Source organism: Hordeum vulgare, chromosome 2H (assembly GCF_904849725.1).
Source record: "Hordeum vulgare subsp. vulgare chromosome 2H, MorexV3_pseudomolecules_assembly, whole genome shotgun sequence".
NCBI classification, from domain to species: Eukaryota; Viridiplantae; Streptophyta; class Magnoliopsida; order Poales; family Poaceae; genus Hordeum; species Hordeum vulgare.
In genome coordinates this window covers 248,264,352-248,270,585 of record NC_058519.1, presented here as the reverse complement: position 1 = coordinate 248,270,585, position 6,234 = coordinate 248,264,352, and positions in this window count along the sequence as shown.

The window sequence follows — 6,234 nt, the reverse complement described above, 5'->3', positions numbered from 1 at the left end:
TCGGGATCCTCTGCAGCTTCTTCTGCTGACACATAGTTCACACGGCCACATGCAGGAGTTGGCTTCACATAAAATGCTTTGCCCGACTTGGCCTGCCCGACGGACTTTCCGGGTTGCTTGGCACCCACATTCTGAGGACACTCACGGGAATAATGCCCTGGTTCTCCACACTTGTAGCATATCACCTGGTTGGCACATGGTGCAGCATTGCTAGCTGGACCACCATAAGCTTTTGATGGAGGGTTGGCCTGATTCGTCTGAGGTGCCATGTAGGATGGCTTCGGAGTGTATCTTGGCGGCAGAGAACTGTTTGGAACCCACAGCCTGCGTTTTTGAAACGCGGAACTAGAAGATGAGCCAAAGTCACAGGAGTGCTTCCTTGTGGCTTCGAAGTCAGTATGACCAGTCTCCGCACTGATCGCTTTGTTGAACAGGGCTTGAAAGCTTGCACACTCATGGAGGCGCATGTCTCGACGGAGCTCAGGGCTCAGACCCTTACGGAATCTTGCTTGCTTCTTGGCGTCAGTAGACACCTCCTCTGTTGCATAGCGGGCGAGGTTACCGAACTCGCGGCTATAGGCATCCACAAACAACTTGCCCTGAGTGAAGGCACATAACTCCTCTCTCTTTCTATCCATCAGGCCCTCTGGAATATGTTGCAGATGGAAAGCTACGCTGAAGTCTGCCCATGTGGCCACTGGTTTAGCGGGACGCATAGCTTCAAAATTCTCCCACCACAGATTGGCGTCCCTCCAGGAAATACGCCGCAAAGGTCACCTTGTCGGCCTCAGACACATTCGCAGAGCGAATCTTGCGCGAGATGCTGCACAACCAGTCATCTGCGTCGAGGGGATCGACGGAATGATGAAACTTTGGAGGATTCAGCTTCACAAAGTCACTGAGGGACACTGCAGCATTCCTAGGCTGTCGAGCCGTATTCTGCTCAAGACGCTCTAGCAGTCGGTTGGTCTCCCTTTTGTTTCTTTCTGCCTCAAGCATCACTTCTACCAGAGAAGGTGGGTGAGGCAGGTCTTCCTGCGACGCTTGACTACCCTCACCTTGCTCATGAGCAGGGGCACGGTTCAACCTGGTGAACACCATCCTGACAAACAAACTCATAGCTTTGACCAATATCATATCAATACTAACTATGGACTAAGAATGTACTGAACACACGGAATGCGGAAATGAATATCCGAACAACATGATAACAAGCAACTGCTATATATACACCATGGTTCATACACACCCTTACATAGTTCGGTACAAACTTACTCGAAGAGCAAACTACTGAAATGGTGGAACTACTCATCAGAGGCTTACAAGCTTCCTATACATTATTTATCTAGGCTTCCGGAATTCGTTTCACATTACTACCATACTCCACAAGTCACGCAGGACTGTGAACATACAGCTACTACCATACTATCCTTCCGCTCATAGCTCAGGCATCCACATAGAACATCTCATAGAGATTACCTCCATGACCCAGAAGCTCAACCTGCGGATCAGGAAACACTCTAGCCTGAGATCCCTGGGATCCATAAGGACACGGATGTGGCCTTGGTCCCCTGACTGGTGGTAAGAGGGGTCCCCGAAGAGGTGTAACTCCTCCTATAGCTGGCCAGTCAACGTGGGCCGGAAGATGGTTCCTAACAGGGTTCAGCATCTCCATCTCTCCATACCCTGTCTGGACTACCGGTGCCAGCTGCGTCAAAGCTGTCCACAGACGGGCACGGGTAGCATAAAGCTCCATGCGGAGAGCACGAGCATCCTTGTCTCTGTTCTCTAGCATCTCAACAGTGGACTACAGAAGTGGGTCCTCCATACAAGAATCAAAATAGACTCCACTGAGGTATCCCTCTTCACCAGACTGAGAGGCCGGAACATAACAGAACTCTGAATTCTGCAGCAGTGCATGTCTCGCTCTCATAATAGTCAGCATTGAATAGGCAGCATCCTGTACTGCCATGTCAACGGTGACCCCCAACCCATAGGACCAATGGATTGGCTTCTCCGCTCCAGGGTAATCTGGAAATACCCTAACAGTGCAAATGTACTGGCTCTGGTTGAAGTCTCGGTACTGTTCCTCCACTGTGTACTCGGGGTACCAGCGGTAACCGCACACCGACATCACCCTGACCAGCATGGCCGTATGACCCGGCACATCAATGCACCTGGTCAGACGTACCACCTGACGAGAAGGACGGCCAGGCATCTTTAATTAGAGAGTAATGAAAAAGCATTAGAGCTCTGAATGCAAAAAAAATTGGGCAACATAACGGTTGTAAATGCTCAAAACAAATTTGAGACAACCCAAAGTGGAATAACGTAACCACTCAACTATCAAGTTCAACTCTCTGGTCACCAAACTTACTTCCTGCTTCCTAGGAATAAAAGAAACCCAATATCCCTCGACCCGTAGTCCTATAATCTACCGATCAGAAATACGAGCCTAGGAGAAGATGAGTAACCTAGTCCTTAATTCCCGCAGAAAAGACGAGGATGACCAGAATAGAATATCTTGAGAAGAGAACAAGAGTGTTACGTTCCCTTCAACAAACAATTCCCTTATATATAACTAAGAAATTCTAGACTCAACTTCGACCAGTTTGGCTTAGTAATCCTACAGTCAGTCAGGCTCTGATACCAACGCTGTCGGGACCCCGATCCTAAGCCATAGGAATCTAGCCTGTAACCCATCGCATCCCTTTGTGGTCTCACGCACGGTTAACTCCACGGCTGTAGCCTTACCTTAGCCGGGACCGTTTGCGTCTTTTGACTCACGTATGCGATAGTATCGCTAGCAATCCAATGTCAAAGAACCCGGATCGACATGCCTAGTCATAAACCAAAGTGGCAGTACCGCACAAGGACAGGCATACATGACCCAACAAAGCAGGTGTCGGTCACCGGCGAATGCAGACGAGTCGTAGCAAGCTACAAGGACTCCATTACATCGTGTGACATTTCCCCAAAGGGGACAGACACAGCAGCTAAGAAGGACACATGCCGGTCAACCAATGTGTCCGGAGCAGTAGCGAACTACCAAGGCTCGTTGGACCACAAAGGGGCATTTCCTTGTAAGGAGTGCTACTAAAGTTCACGACTAGGTAATCGAACCCCATACATATCAAGTACGAGACACGTACGCATGGCATACCGATATGTATAGATACATCGATGGCATCACAACATAACCATAAACATACAAGCTTTATTTAAGAGGCTCGGAAGAGCCACACACAAAATATTACACACTATGGGTCTCACGACCCATAATAGCAGTCATACAATACAAGCCAGCGGAAGAGTTATAAACTGTCTGGGTACAGACAGGGCAACTAGTAGGCACGTGGCCTGACTATACTACAGAGCCGACGTAGGGCCAGATCGTAGCTGGGACACCAGCTACTCGTCGTCGTCGATGTCTACGAAGAACCCTCCATTAGGGTCATTAGCAACCTCTGCAACATTTATTAAGCAAACATGAGTACGAAGGTACTCAGCAAGACTTTAGGAGAACTAACTACTCATGCAAGGTATCAAAAGGTATTGTGGGGTTTCATGCGGAAAGCCAGCATTTGACTCGTGGCTAGACAACTTGCATTTTGAAATTAGTTTTGACAACTTGATTTCTCGCACACGAGCCCACTAACACCACAACAATACACTATCGTGGAATCATTCCGTCTCCATACGGAAATGCCGTCCACGACACTCATGCTTATCTTGACAATTTTATGAGTAGCCATTGAAGTTATCTATGAACAACATATGTCTCCAAGTAGTCCATATCCGCGGACGCGGCTATTCGAATAGATCATAACCCTGTAGGGGTGTACTTCGTCACACACGCTCCCGCCACTTATCGCCATGTGCACGTCATGCACCTCGGCAACCTTCAAGCGGAAGCCCAGCGAGGGAGTCGGCCACGACCGTTAACCACACTAGTACCTAGTCCAGGTTTATCGTCTATCTGAGAGTAACCCGTACGGAAGTCCGGCCGAGGTTTCCGCCACGGCCTCAAACGATGTGCGTAGGGTTCCCAAGCCCACCATCCGGGTGCCACCTGGTACACCGTGCCACTGCCTACCGCATCACGGTCCACCTCTCAGGTCAGCACCATGCACGGCCTCCAGCATTACTATAAACACCAGAAACTACTTGCAAGTCCTGGACCGAGTACTACGCGATTAATAGGCCGAGCGGGGTCATATTTCAGGGCCCAGCATGTGGTAGTATCTAGTCTTGGATTACATACACGGAACTCAGTTCCAAAGGACGGTTCCAATGAAACAACCCGCCATGTACTCCTACACAGCCTTTCACCGGTACCTTTACCAAATCAAGTTCAACACACAACCTTTGCTCACCGAACACATTCCACATTTCTGTTCATCTCCCAGATGACAGACCATACACAACTCTAAGCATAGCATGCATAGCAGGATAAGGCACATCATAGCTCAAGCAACTACTAGGTATGCTAGGTTGCAAGGTTTGGCTATTTACTGTGACAAGGTTAGGTCATGCAAAGGAAGTGGGTCCAACTATCGTGGCAAAAGCAGTTGAAGCATTTGACCTTAAATGCAATAAATAGGTGCAGGAGCAAGAACATGGGATTTATCGGGATGATCAAAAGGGTTGCTTGCCTTGTTGCTCAGAGGAGGAACGATATCCGTCAGACGGATATTCGGTGGAATCCGGGGGTGCGGAGCCTACCGAAATGAATGGCAACATTCAATAACAATCATATGCAATCAAAATGATGCATGAGCATGGCATGAGAATGCAAAGTGATAAGTTATTATAATCAAGATGTTTTAGGTTTAGAGTTGATTTGAATCACATTCGAATAGCAATTCAAACGGGTATTCTCGGATACCGGTTTAATTGATTTGACCTGATGCTCAGATCAACTTAATGTTAACATGCATGAAATGTCATGTTATGGTACTGATTTATATCTAGGGCAGTGTGTGATCATTGCATTTATAATGAAATTTGGATATTTTTGCAAATTCCATTTATAAAGTGATTAAAAGAATTGAATTATTCCTTATTTCACAAATTAGGGTCGTGTAACTTTTTCAAACATAGTTGAAAATAGCATAATCAGAATCCTTGAATTTTTGTGATACTTTTTCATATATAATTTATTTTCATTGGAGTTACAGATTAATTTCTATGATTTTTGCAATTTTTAGCAATTTCCTGAATTAGTTTTAAACTGGAAATTCCATTTATTGCATCAGGCTGAGGTCAGCTGGTCAGCCGACCTGTTCAGGTCAAACCTGACAGGGGGGCCCCACTGGTCAGCCTCTTTGGGACTAATCCCGTGCTGACCAGCCCTAACTGAGGTTTGACTTGGCCTTGGGCCCACTTGTCAGCGAGTGATTAAGTCACTAATCGGCTGGGTTAGCTTGCCACGTCGACCTCCACCGGCGGCGAGGTCGTCCTCGCCGGCGGGGAGCCTCCGACGACCACCAGCACGGCGGAGGGGCTCGGAAACGGCGCACAGGGGGCCAAATGCTGCGCGGAGAGCACCAGAGGAACGACACGTCTCCCGCAGCTTCATTTCTGCGCCTAGCCGGGGCTGATCTGGCCGGAGATGACGCCGGCGACGAGCTTGGCGGCGGCCAAGGCTCGGGCGTCATCGGGGTCTTTGCAACAGGGGGATCTACGCTCGGTTCTTAGCTGCTACAGCATCTACGCGTCGTCCTGGAGCTGTTGGTGCCATCGGAAGGATGAGCTGGACATCGGAGGGCTACCGGCGACGAGCGGCAGCGGCGATCCTCGTCGGGCTCCGGTGAAACTAGGGCTAGAGGAGGGGATCGACGGGGAAAACTTAGGGAAAACGACCGCATGCTCACAGGGAGTGCAGAGCAGAGCTCAGACGGCTCGGGGAAGGCCTGGGGGCGACGAATCGACGGGAGAGGTCCGGCGGTCGGAGGTGGAAGACGACGGCGTTGCGGGCGTTGCAGGGCTCGAGGAAGCTTCGGCTTCTGCAGGGATGACCAGGGCGACGAGACGGAGCTAATGGCGTGCTCTGGGAGGGGTTCCTATGGCCAGGGGCACGGCCAGCTCGAGCTCGAGCTCGGCTCTAATGGCGGCAGCAGGGAGAAGGAGGGGATCCGGGAGGAGGGGAAGAACCGAGGCGGGGAATGGATAGGGGAAGCTCTGGGGAGCTTATCCCCGTCGTCGCCTGCACGAACTGGCGGCCAGGCAGGC